The sequence below is a fragment of the Suricata suricatta genome, chromosome 7, assembly GCF_006229205.1.
Source record: "Suricata suricatta isolate VVHF042 chromosome 7, meerkat_22Aug2017_6uvM2_HiC, whole genome shotgun sequence".
NCBI classification, from domain to species: Eukaryota; Metazoa; Chordata; class Mammalia; order Carnivora; family Herpestidae; genus Suricata; species Suricata suricatta.
The window spans coordinates 114,179,665-114,193,839 of record NC_043706.1 but is presented as its reverse complement, the minus strand read 5'-3'; the positions used below and the strand labels follow the sequence as shown (position 1 = coordinate 114,193,839).

Genomic DNA, 14,175 nt, shown 5'->3' with positions numbered 1-14,175 from the left:
CTGAATTTAGCTTCGGGTATTTTTTGTAAAGTCTGTGGCAACATGTCTCAAACTTATAAAAGCCACTAGAATGTGAGCTTCACGAGGTAATGTCTATTTCCATAATAGGAAATAATGGGGCTGTGCCTAGTCTTCATGGCATGGTTAATTTTATGTGCCAACTTGGCTAGGGCATGTTACCCAGATATTGGTCAAACATTATTATAGATGTTTCTGTGAAATGATTTTATTTTTTAATACTTAAGATTCTTTTCAATGTTTATTTATTTTTGAGAGAGAGAGACAGAGTGCAAGTGGGGGAAGGAAAGAGAGAGAGGAAGGCACAGAATCCAAAGCAGGCTCCAGGCTCTGAGGTGTTGGCACAGAGCCCAATGCAGCACTCGAACTCAATGAACTTGAGATCATGACCTGAGCAGAAGTCAGAAGTTAAACTGACTGAGCCACCCAGGCGCCCCAACTGTGAAAGTATTTTAAAAATGAGATTAACACTTAAATCAGAAGACTTTGGAAAAGCAAATGACCCTCCATAATGTGTGTGAACCTTGTCCAATCAATCGAAGGCTTTAACAGAAAAGAGACTGAACTGCCCAATCCAAGAACTCTGCCAGAAAGACTTCCTTCGGACTCAAACTGTAACTCTTCCCTGGGTCTCCAGCCTTGAGGCCTATCCTGCACATCTTGGACTTGCCAAGCTTCTCCATCACCTGAGCCAATTACTTAAAATAAATCTCCCTCTTTTTATAAATGTAACTAACAAGATATATACACGTCTAGGTAGTTCCGTTAAGAATCCTGACTAATACAATTTAGTAGGTACAGAGTAGTTTCAAATAGCATTTGTTTAAAACAAATGAATGAACGAAATACTGATTCATGAGACATGTATGTACATTTCTCCAGTGGATATGTTGTGCATATGTTCAAATTTTGATTTTGAAATAGTCATTAAAACCCGTGCTGCCCTAAATCCAAAATTTAGAAGTAAAATTTAACTGTTACAACTCTTGCTACTGTTTTGTTGATAACCTAAATAGGTGAAATGCAGCTTTCTCTACTGGTAGAGGAGAGGAGTGATAGCTTTATTTGAATTACAACACTCTGTTCTTGACCCCACTCCACAGTGAAGTTGCCAGAATTTAACTAATCTCCAAAACCCCATCTCTAGGAAGATTTTGTTCCCTCAAAATATCACTTTCTGGAAAATAGCAGTTGTGTATCCCTAGATTTTCTCTAATTTGCTGGATACAAACAGCCAATTATCGCAGCCAAATGATTATTTTCCATCAGGTGAATATTAGAAATATAATGCATAGTTCAAACAGTTTATTTGTGTCTTCCAAAATCAACTTCAACACACACACACACACACACGCACGCGCGCGCACGTACACATGCGCATGTGTACACATGCACAGCGCTGATGTACTAAAATGTATTTTGTTGTTTTATCTGAAAAGAACATCAGTGAAAGCAAGACAACAATGGTCTCTTCAGTAGGCTGAGCTGGGACTTGTTTTCTAACAGGCCATCTCTGAAATTAAAATATATCTTTGACTTGTAGTAGTGTTTCCAGTCTTCTTATCCCAACTTCTTAACTTAAAAAAATGACCTAAAGTCCATTTTCTATGCCTTGCTTGCCTCCCCTGACCCATAAAAACCATCATAAAATCTGACTACCAAACTTCTTTTTGCTTTGCAAAGTTTGTACCTACTCCTCTGCACTTACTCCACTGCACAAAGGGCCTCTGGATCTAGCAAACCCTCATGTAATGATATAGTCACTTCACACTCAATCCGAAGATTCAAATCAATTAATAGCAGTGAAAACATTTGAAAAAGAAGGCAGCAGATGTATTAACAATGCTTGAAACATGAGTAATGTAAACACAGCCTCCCAAAACAGGCGAAGAGAAAACTGTGATTGAGTAATGGTCTACTTGGCACCTTCAAATCTTAATCTACCTTAATCTTCCACTGCTATTGTCCAATTTGGGCTTCCTTTCCTGGCATAATTAATCTAGACTATGTATATTTACTATCAAAATATAACCCTCTGTGGATATAACCCTTGGATCTTGTGCTGAGATCCAAGATATAAAACTAATGTACTCATGGGTACTAATGGGTTAATACTTTGACACTGCCAGATGCCAACCCCCACACAGCGTTTTGGAGATAATGTCTTAAGCTGAACAGTGCAATCCCTTCGTTGGAATTTTAGTTTCTGATTGATCAGCAGAAAAAATATTTGGGATAAAAATGGTTTTTGAAACCCCCTAAATTAAGCCAACTGGGAAAGGGCTTACTCAGATTTCATGGAAAGTTTACTAAAATTATGATTTTGTCCGATGCCCAACAAGAATCTAAAAAGACCAAAACAGGGAAGAAGAGAGGTATTATAATGTTAATATCAGCTTTAGGGGAGAATTTTATCATTTAATAATTATTTCATTTCCTGTGTATTAAAAATTCTGGCTCCTAAAGTCACCCATCAGGAAATGCACCTGTGAGCCATGCTTCTGATCCAGGACAGGGTTGAGAAAGCCCTTCAAATGCAGCTTCCATGCAGAAGACCAAAGGGATAATTCAACTGGAATTCAGTGTGAAGTTGATGGGTTTTTGGAGTGATGGTGGGGTTCGAAGCCAATGGGCAAGAAAGAATTCTTGAAGATGTCTTTGCTGCAAAAATGTGATTTTATTAAAGCACAGGGACCTGTGGGCAGAAAGAGCTGTACTAGGGTTGTGTTATATACCTTCAGGTTTGGAGGGAGTTAGGGACAGTGTAAGTCTAAGGAATTTTGGAGGCAAGGTTTTGAGGACGTTGAGGGGTTAGTGGCTGTTAGGAAAATGTCATGTACTACTGTTTAGTAAAACCTCAGTCATGAGACCCTTCAGATGTGTACGAGGGCCATATGCTTGGAGTATGATTGCCAACATACCCTTGAGGGTTAAAGATAAAAGAGTTTTGCAAAGGAATTTTTATGTGTTTAAGGAGACTCAGAGGATCCTGGGGGTCAGGATAATGTAAAGCCAAGATTCCCTTTTGCCCCCAGCAAACTGTCATCAGATGATGCAGCTGAGCTCCTAGCGAAGGTCAGTCTGCCTGTTTCAAGGACTTGTTAATGGACTATAGGCAGTAAGAGAATTTAATTTTTTTCATTTGCCTTTGTAACTATATCACCATGGCAAGCACTTAAACCCCTTCCATCTTGGTGAGGGTGATATTAGGGCTCCAGGAAACAGAGTCTATGGGTTACTGGAGATGAGGCTATGGATAAGATTGTCCTTTTCTTTGTTCTTTTTAAAAAAATGTTTTATTTAATTTTGATACAGAGAGAGACAGCATGAGAGGGAGAGGGGCAGAGAGAGAAATACACAGAATCAGAAGCAGGCTCCAGGCTCTGAGCTGTCAGCACAGAGCCCGATGCAGGACCTGAACCCACAAATGTGAGATCATGACCTGAGCCAGTCAGAGGATTAACCAACTGAGCCACCCAGGTATCTCTCCTTCTCTTTGTTCTTAGGCAGCCAGGAGTGCTTGAGGAATATCATATATATCACACCTGGGTGTGTGTGAGGTGTGTAACTGTGCTAGCTTGTGCTTGGCCTTCAGCTGCCTTGTGCTCCCTCATCAAAATGAACAGATTATCCTCTGAGATAAAGGGAGGTGAGAATTCTACTGAACCACCAAAGCAAGCAGTTCTCAAGATGAAGGAAGGAAGGAAGGAAAGTAGGGAGGGCGGAATTCACATCTTCGACATTAAAGCTGTTGGGTATCTTCTAAACTCAGTCAGCATTATCCATTTAAAGAATTATAATACAAGAGAGAGGTAAAATTAGGTTCAGCTTTGCATTTGTGGAGATGAAACAGAACTTTTTCTAAGAGAAGTTAATAAACTCAAGATTAGATCTTTTTAAAAAGTCCTTAGTTGGAAAGATGAAATATATGAAACAGATTTGTTTGGGGAGTTGCTGTGTAAAGCCTCTGATATTGGGCTAAGTAAAGGAAAATGTTGGATCTTGAGTTTAATTTTTTAATTTTTTTTAGTGAGTAGAAATGAACTCATCTAAATAGCATTTCCTCTTTTGTACTTTGCCTAAACTATTCTTCTAAATTGTAATATTTAGCCATGCCAATTCCCAGAGATTCTCATATTTCTGTCTCAGTGCTGCTCATGAAATAAACAAAATTCCTACAAACTGGAGCTGCAGCTTAAATAGATTTATACTATTAGTAAAACTATGGTGCAGTAAAGCACGTGGCACAGGGAGCAAAGAGTCTGCACTGTAGGCTTTCTCTTCTTCTGGCTATCTGACAATGACCTCTCTGTGCATAGGTTTTCTCCTCACTGAAACAAGAGAGATGTAATAAATAACTCCTCACTTATCTTCCAACCAGTAGAATTTGTCTTTGTTATGTAAACGTAGCCTGATCATGAACAACAATCTCAATAACAGTGAAAAATGCAGAGTCACTTTTCAACCATTCGGAGACACCTGTGTTTTGAAAAAAAAGCTTGAAAATCATATAAATTTGTCCCCCATCTCCAGTCAGCACTGGATCATAACCATTCACATAGGCTCTCCCAGGCTCAGCTTAAAGATTCGCCTCGAGAGGCAAATTTTACAACTTCTTCTGTAACCTTGGGGCCAGAGAGTCTTCCTTGCTTCTGGTCTAACTTGCCTGGCTGGATTTTCATCTTATTGTCATGTGTTCTGTCCTTAGCAGGGAGGGAACACAATTGGACTGACCATTTAAGTGCTATCTATTATTAATCTGAGCCATGGAAAATTTGTCTGTACTAGAGTTTCTGTGGTCTTACGTTGCATGCCAGTGAAAAGATGGAACCTGATCCCCTGATGGAAAGTTCTCCTGTAGGCCGAAAACGACTGGATGATAAAGCCTAACAGGCTGGCAGGAACACCGAGCAGTTCTTGATAGGGGACACAGGGAGGGACATTGTTTCTCTCGCTGATTTGTCTCCTAGAGCTATAATGCACAGTGGTTCTTGACATCATGCATTCTAAAAACCCAAATTTGGAAATATTAAATAAATAAATTCTTCTAAAGTGAAATATGGACTCAGGAAATTGTGTTTTTAAAAGATGGCAGAATTTCTAAGTCCCCAGGGATTAAAAGAGGGAAAAAGTGAGGGGCGCCTAGGTGGCTTAGTCGGTTCAGCGTCTGGCTTTGGCTCAGGTCATGATCTCACAGTTCGTGGGTTCGAGCCCTGCACCGGGCTCTGTGCTGACAGCAGCTCAGAGCCTGGAGCCTGTCTTCAGATTCTATGTCTCCCTCTCTCTCTGACCCTCTCCTGCTCATGCTGTCTCTCTCTCTCTCAAAAATAAATAAAGCATTAAAGAAAAAGAAAAAGTGATGAAAGGGAACATAATGATATTGTGTAGCCCCACCGCCAGCTTTCTAAAAGGTGAACTTCTACAATTCCCATTTTGTAGACATGGCTGACATAACGGAATAGGAACCCTGCCAGAAGTGGATGCACCAAGAAATAGGCAATGTTGACAATATAAGCTGTTTTAAGAAGGAACATCACAAAATGTATCCAGAAAGTGCTTCCTTGTTCAGTTTCCCCCTCCTGTGAGTTGCGTGGCTGCCCTGTGAGAAGTCTGGAGGAGGGAACAGTGGTGTCCCCTAAGATGGGCTTTCCCAGCCTCTTCCAGAGCAGCCCAGGTCTGGGAATCAGTGCCAGGGGTGGGCCCCGGAGAGTTTTCCTTTCCCCATAGAGGCCATGATTAAGAAGGCATCTGTCTGTCAACAGAGGCTTTCAGCTGTATTTCCAGCCCAGCTTCCTCCCAGCTGACTCATCCGGTGATGCCACAATCTAATGTTTATGACCTAACAGTTGATCACCATGGAAGTAGCACAAACCTTAGACTGTTGAGGAGCAAAACCAGCTGTGAGATGCTGGATGGCTTAGGAAAAGAAGAAGACCCTTATTCATCGAGACCGCATGTCAGGACTGAACACCCTATTCCTCATGTGGGTACTTCCACTGGTTGCTAAAACTGATACTTGGATGCCTTCGTGCCTACTGGAGGACCCAAATAAGGATTTGGGGTGACCAAGTACAAACAAATGCCACGGCATTTAGAAATGAAGAGCAAGCAGCAGAAGGGAAAATGTGTATGTAGCAGTTTAATGAGGTCTGGATTACAAATGCTGTTTCCTTACCTTTTTGCCAGCATGTGGCAATGGTTTTCAAAGAGAACGAAAAAGTGCTGGATGCCAGGGACAGACTAAGATCCCCCTAAACTCAACCTTACAAACAGTCCTGTTGGTATAGTCACAAACTGGGAGAGTTAGGATCAATTTTCTGTTTATTTCATGTCCCCCCACCCCCGTAAAAATAAAAGCCAAAAGGAAAAACGAAAGCCAATGGCACAAAATAGCTGCTTTTTAGTAAAGATCATGGTATCAAACACTGGGAGTGGCAGGGAGTCTTGGCACAGATGTGTTAACCAGATGAGGGCAATGGCGTGGTCAAGGTGAAGTGAGTCTGCCTTCCTGGACTGCCCTTCCCAGACTAATAATCAAAAAGAACTGTCCTCCAGCCCCAAACAGCCCTGTACGAACAGTGTCTCCCAGTAGTGCCTGTGGCTTACAAGTAATGTGAGAGTCTTTTTATAACTGTTGAGGTTTAATTTAAAAGGAAGCTCAGAATCAGCGGTGAAGGGAGGGGAATGTTGTGAACTACAGGCCATCTGAAATGGGGAAAATCATAAATACCAGAGTGTCTGATTATTTGAGCGTCTCTTGAAGTCACATAATGAACCTTCTTCATGTTCTGCTTTTCTGGACTTGGCTCTCCCTCTGACAAATTTGCAGGCATCAGGGTCTGTCTGGAATTCATTCCAACTTGGAGGGATATTTTTTCCCTTGACATTTTGCAGCTGAGACAGCCCCGAGCAGGAAGCTGAGGAGCGTAACATTACCAAATATGTCCTTTCTCCTGCCCTTAAATTTTATTTCCACAGGAAAAGAAGGCAGATGAGGGCCAATGAGAGCTGGCCAATGAGAAGGCGGTCACGGTGGTGGCCTCTACTGGCAGTGGGGGGATAGATCCGATGCCATGTTTCACAAAAAAAGAGAAGCTATTCTAGGTCCCACCAGGTGAAATGTGTGCTACGGCTAGAGGAAGAAGTCTGACAGTTTCCTACAAAGTGCCCAGCTATTTCAGGGGGGATTTTTTAAATTATCATGTTGGTCTTATTTTCCCATTTGGCCTTCGTGAAGAAAGCAGGCAGTGTGGTATATTGCCTACATGGCAGTGCCTTTGACCAGATCACTTCACCTCCAGGGGCTTCAGATTCTTTCTTTGTAAAATGAACATTTGGATGTGATGGTTTCCCAGATCTCTTTAGGTTCCCAAGACTAAAGTCTGCAAGCTGGTTTGATCCAATGTCTCAATCACTAAAATAAATTAGACTCTATGCAGTTACATGTGCATGTGTACGTGTGTGTGTGTGTGTGTGTGTGTAGCTAAATGTACTGCTTCATAACTATATTATAAACTTATAAAATATATAAAATGTAAAATACAAATTAAAAAAGAGATCAACCATGTAAATTGTAACATATTCTATCTAAACCTCAGTAGTTTATCTTAAATATTCCGTAGGATATCTATGGAGATCATTGCTTTAAGCCACATTTCAGCTCTGCTTTTCTTTATGGGTGTAAGATATTAAACTATCATTTCCACGGGGGCTAAAAAAGAATATAAGTCAATAAAATGACTGTAGCTTGGATACATTTTGCTTGCATATTAAATACATAAGAAAGCTTTATTTAAAAAAATATAATCTTTTATGGTTAATCTTGTCATACCACTTTTAAAAGGGAATAGTTACAGAGAAATTTCTTTATTGAGAAGAATAGCAACGTAAATTTGCTGTAAATGACAATTGACAATCTTGAGTCAAGGAAATATTTGGGAGCAGTAGAAATTGAGGTAATCTGGAGTGTGTATGTTTTGTCCAAAGTCAGAGGCTGCTTTTCAGCTGTAGTGGGCTTTTGTCATATAGGAATGGAACCCTACTGCTGCCAAATCTGATTTTTCAAAAGAATTGGGAGACCCAGATTTTAATATGAAATGAAGTTAATTTCTCAAATTTGTTAAAAAAATTTCAGAGCCAAGCATATAATGATGAGGTATCCTCATTTAATGGGCAGGCCTGGAATGATCTCTGATCTAATACTCAGATGATTTAGCTCTGTAATTTTTTGTGATACTATTGGCACTGTATTCAGACATCCAAGTTCTGGGCAGGGTGGTTATGTACGTGTTAAGAGAGAAAAACATGAAATGTCATTTTGTTAAGATCATAATGTTTTTCTGTCGCCAGCTTTTCAAAAAGGGCCGCTTCTTGTAAGCTCTCAAGGCTTCCCAACAAATCAGTTATCTCTGTTGTTTAGTCATAAAAATAAGGAAAATATTACATTGCTTTTGATATATGTCACTTTTACATATGGAAATATAATAGAAAAAAAGCATTATCTTCAATCTTGATGTTTTATTATATCAGAGATTGGCAAATGTTTTCATAGATATATTTCAGTAAATATTTAGGCTCTGTGGGCCTAGTTCTGTTGCAACTAAATTCTGTGTTTCTGTGTGGCTGAGCCTGGCTGAGTTCCAATAAAACTTTATTTACACTAACAGACTGTGGGCCAGATTTTGCCAGTGGGCTGCAGTTTGTCAGCTCCCATATTAAGTCATTAGTTCTTCTAGGGTGTAACCTGTGTCTGATTCAACTCTGTATCTTTAGTCCATGCAATCCTGGCACAGGGGAGGCACTCTATGAATATTTGCTAAAATAAATTGAAGGGTGTGGAACTTAGCAGTTTATGTCAATAATAATTAGCTTCCCATTTGGGAGATAGAAAACCCACAGTAGAGTTTATGCGTGGTGTTCACCATGAGGCATACATGGGCATATGAATTCCCTCAGGGAATTTGTGGCTCATCCAAATGTTCTGAACAAGGGAAGGGGGTACTCAACCAGGCTGATGAAGCAACCTAAGTGACTGGTTAGATCCCACACAGACTGAAGGCCAAAGAGCAAGAGTAACAAGAAGACCCTCAGAATTGCATAGACAGGTTTCTTCCAAATCTTGCTTTTTAACAACTTAAATGACCAAATACCAAGCATCTATTGTGCCCTTACGCTATAGGACAATGGTTCGCAGAATTTTGGTCAGGGACACATATGAAAACGTTCCCCCAAACAGTTCTTACCCTTTTCTTCCCATTTCAAAATTTTGTTTTTACAACTTGAGGTATAACTGACATATAATGTTAGTTTCAGTTATAGAACATAATGATTTGATATTCGTATATATTATAAAATGATCACCACAATAAGCCTGGCTAACATCGATCATCGTCAGTTGTCATGTCTGGTTACAATTTCCTTTTCTTGTAATGAGAACCTTTAAGAGCTACTCTCTTTGCAATTTTCAAATAGGCGATATGGGATTATTCATTAGAGTTGCCATGTTGTATATGTTGTATATGACATTTTTCATGACTTAATATATTTTATAACTGGAAGTTTGTGCCTTTTGACCCCCTTTGCCCATTTATTTCATCCCCCAACCCCAACCTCTAGCAACCACCAATCTGTGCTCTGTATTTATGAGCTCGGTTTTTTGTTTTTTTTAGATTCCACATATAAGTGAGATCAGAGAGTATTTGTCTCTCTTTTATTTCACTTAGCATAATGCCTCAAGGTTCATCCATATTGTTATAAACATCAAGACTTCCTTCTTTTTTGTAACTATCATTCCATTATATATATTTTTTTCCCTTTATCGAATATTTTTTATTCATTCACCCATAGATAAACACTTAGAGACTGTATCCACATCTTGGTTAATTATTATTCTTACTATGAGTAATTCACCAAGATATCTATCTTCTCTTTGCTTATATTTGATTAATTTTTAGTGTCAGTCAAACTTTCTAAATGGATTTTATCACCCACTGGGTATGGCATTTGGTTTGATAATCATAGAGCAGACTCAGTTCTCACTCTAAAGGAATTTACACTCTAACTGGAGAGGTAAGAAATGTATATATCAACACCTAGGGAGCAGTATAACAGGAGATAAGTTACAGCAACTGTGGCATTTGGGGCTCTTTGCTGGTGATAGATGGAGTTTTAGAAACCATAGATAAGTGGTGTTATTGGTCTAGGCTGAAGCCTTTAAACATGGAAAATGTATCTGAAAGGAGGGGGAGAAATGAGGGAATTGGGATAGGAAATAAGTCTTCCAAATAAAAATGCAGCCCACAGCAGTTTCTTTTCTCCTGATTCCATTCCCAGGATGCAGGAGGAGAGCCTGAATTAACATTTAGCAGGGACTTGTTTACTGCAACAATATGTGAGAGGATTAAAGAAGAACGAGAGGTCCACATGATTCATTTCCAGAAACCAGATGAAATTATGGAACACAGTGGTCTGAGAAAAGTATGATTTTTCCAAGTGAAGATAGCTCTTTGGAGAAAGGAGAAAACTTTATTGGCTACTAAGATTTTTAAGTTAGGAAAATACAGAAGCACAATTTCCTTTGGTTGGGAGCTCCTCGTTTGTCAAATCTGTGGGTGTTTGGGGTAGATAATGGACAAAAGAATCAGATTGGGAGACTGTGGGTAGTCAAATGGTCAAGTGGATTAATTAACTTTGATAGCCACATTTAAATTATGAATAAAAACACCCAGGGGCACCCGGGTACCTCAGTTAATTAAGCATCTGAGCCTTGATTTTGGCTTAGGTCATGATCTGGCAGTTCATGGGTTCGAGCTGCATTGTGCTGATGGTGTGGAGCTTGCTTGGGATTCTCTGTCTCTGCTTTCTCTCTGCCTCTTCCCTGCTCTCTCTCTCTTTCTCAAAATAAATTAACTTAAAAAGCATGTTAATTACAAGAATGAATAAGCAAGGAGTGGAAGGGATGGAATTGGCAGAAGGGTCCAATAATCAAATATATAAAGCAATTATGTAGATTTTCATCAACATGAGGAAACTAGAAAACAAGGGGTCCTTGTTAGAAGAGTTTGAATGTGGGAACCAAGCCAAGTTGAAAAAAGTAATAAATAGAAATGCCTACAAAATAGTTTGGGACGGATAAATTTATTTGCTCAAGAAAGACAAATATACTTGAGAATCAGAAAACAAAAGACTTTATAGTATAGTTTAAGAGAAAAGAAGACAAGACATAGAGAAAATAGAGGAGGAAATAAATGTAAATGATGTAAATAGATACTGACTTTCATTTTTATATATGATTCTAATTTTATAACAAGAGAAAAAAATCATAACAATAATCAATATTTAAAGATCTCATTTTCACTTGGACAATTCTACAGTGAGGTTTTTACAGTGCATTTCCAGTCCAAAGGGCTTTATGAAATAAACAAACAAGAGAAATATGAAGACAATGAAGTAGAACAGATGATGTTTTATTACACAGATTATGACATCCCGGAAACCAATAGTCTAGTTTATAAGACACTTAAAGGAGGGTGGCTATAATTATCTCCCAATGATGTAAACTGCCTCATTTTCCTAAAAATGTAATTAATTTTAAGCCACTTTTTTAAAGTGGTGGATTATAACATCCATGCTAAATTTATCAGAAACCAGACTTCATTTACTTGGCTGACAGAATATGCTTCACACAACACATGTAGGAAACACCAGTACATTTTTAAAGCCAAATATTATGCTCTCAGAGTTTTTCATTTTCCAAGTGGTTTCATCCCACGTTTCACAGCATGTCAGGAACACGCAGAATCGTTAGCAGTGACAACGCTCAAAGTCGTGGTCTCAAAGTCGGGGCTTATTGAGCTTGGTTTCTTCAAAGAGCCACTCAAGATTCCTTAACTTTCTTTCAGAAGAAAAGGCCCAAAGCTTTACCCCACAACTAGTTAAGAAATAACAAGAAATAAAATCAAGCATCAGGACAGGTCTATATAGTTCGGGGTCTCTGAGAAAAGGAGAAGGTAGGGGCTCCCATTCTGGAACCTGGAAGCTCAGGTGCCTTGTTAGTGGGGACTCATCCTGGAGGATGATTCACTCGAAGAGTAAGTAGTAAAATAAAAAGGAGTAGCAGGAAGCACAGGCTATCCATCCCAGCGGTGGGACTTTTCCTTCAGAGTGGGGTCCCGTCTTTGTCATTTGCACTTGAGGACAAACCACCATCTTCTCTCTACTTTGGGCAACGAACAGATGGTTTTTACTTTTGATTATAGAAAAATTTCAGGGGCACCTGGGTGACTCAGTTGGTTGAGCATCTGACTTTAGCTCAGGTCATGATCTCATGGTTCATGAGTTTGAGCCCCGCGTTGGGCTCTGTGCTGACAGCTCAGGGCCTGGAGGCTGCTTCAGATTCTGTGTCTCCCTCTGTCTCTGCACCCACCCCCCACTTGTGTTTTCTTTCTCTCTCTGTCTGTCTATCTCTCAAAAATAGATAAACATAAAAGAATTGGGAAAATTTTTCTTGGGCTCTACATCAGCTCCCAATGTAGATTTAACATATTTGGTACACATCTCTTTTCTCTCTTTATCATCATTTGTTTACAGAGGTAAATTCATTATGAACATATATATTACATATGTTTGTGTATGGTGTGTGTATACAAGCAGACTAATTTGACATCCTATTTTATTATCCCCACACATAATTCATAAACTATTTCTGAAGTCCCATTAAATGAGGAGTGCAGTTATTATAAGGTGTTGTGGACAGCAAGCAGTGACCTTTGAAAAGTGAAGATTTCCCTAACTGTTTCTCTGGACAAGACCAACATTTACTCTGCATGCGTTCTGTACCAGAACTCATGGCATGAAAATCTCAGCAACAAAACTTTGTAAGATGCAGAACATAAAAATGACTGATTTTCTTCTGGAAAAGAAAATCCTCTTTAGAAAGGAAACGACATCACCAGAACCAAAGGCATGTAACCATATTTTCTGAGTGAATAGTAAGATATTTTCAGGCTAAAACGACATCACTTCCTTTTCTTGTTGAAATGTCACGATTAGTAAGCCAGGTCAACTAACCCTGGTCAAGTGCTGGGTCAACTGTGGTCAGCTGGACCCAGAAGTAAGGGTTGCAGGACTCAAGTTAAGAGTTAAGCTGGAATGTTCACTTCAGCAGCGCACACTAAAATTAGAAAGTACAGAGATTAGCATGACCTGTGCACCAGGATGATACACAAATTTGTGAAGCGTTCCAGGTTTTTTTCATGTTTTTTGCCTATTAAAAAATCTAATTATACCAATTGGTAAACTACTTAATGCCTATAAAACTAAAACAAGTAAAACTGGAGGCCAACATACCATATGCCCTAATATTTGAGTTATAAACCAAGCTAACACACTGTAAAAAATACATTTTGTTCGCTTACATTGACCTATGCAACTGTCATCATGACAAAATTGGTAATGTGTACAAATCTATGGTTCTTGTATGATTGAAGCCAGCGAATTATCAAAGACAATTTTTAGACATCTCAGTGTTCACATCTGACTGTTCTATTGATGGTCTAGTGGTATTTGGATGACTAATGCAATGGGTATAGAACTTTAATATCAATAGAATAGCAATATCAATTTTTTAATCCTGCAAAATGTTCCATAGCCACTATATGCATGTGTGTGCTTTGAATACACTAGTCTAGGAACATCTCTGGAACCATGATTCAGAACACAAACAAGAGCAAGAACAATGGCTGCTCATCACTACTGGAAAAGCACACTTTGGTATGAAAGAATGAATATGCATTTATAGTATCGGCAAGGAGGGATGTGATAATCAATCAATATATATTCTTGTTCTTAAGGGGTTCTGCTGTTAAAAGTCCTGCCTTCATACCAAAGTGGTTTCTCTCTCCACCAGCAGCAGAGACCCAGATACAGTCACTTTTTCTAGGACACAGGGCACAAGAGAGGTATGAACATTTCCCTGGAGCCTCAACAATGTTGGTCACAGCATGAATGTGTATGGGTACAGGTTGTACTGTGCAGGTTCTGAGTACTCCACCCACAGTAAGGGAATTTCCTTACAGAATTCCCACCATGTGTTTGTGATATATGGGGCTTGACGTGCAGGACCAACAGCAGGAACGCTTTCACTGGCATATGAAGTCA

General features: G+C 39.3%; 1 long non-coding RNA gene and 1 pseudogene across 1 annotated transcript; both read left to right on the top strand.

Moving 5' to 3' along the window:
• The first annotated feature begins 5,906 nt into the window (after window positions 1–5,906).
• LOC115297159 lies at window positions 5,907–10,597 on the top strand. Its single transcript, XR_003911314.1, has 2 exons — window positions 5,907–6,001; window positions 10,351–10,597. It is a non-coding gene; the product is annotated as an uncharacterized LOC115297159 (long non-coding RNA).
• A 2,572-nt stretch (window positions 10,598–13,169) lies between these two features.
• LOC115297300 lies at window positions 13,170–13,268 on the top strand (annotated as a pseudogene).
• The last annotated feature ends 907 nt before the right edge of the window (window positions 13,269–14,175 follow it).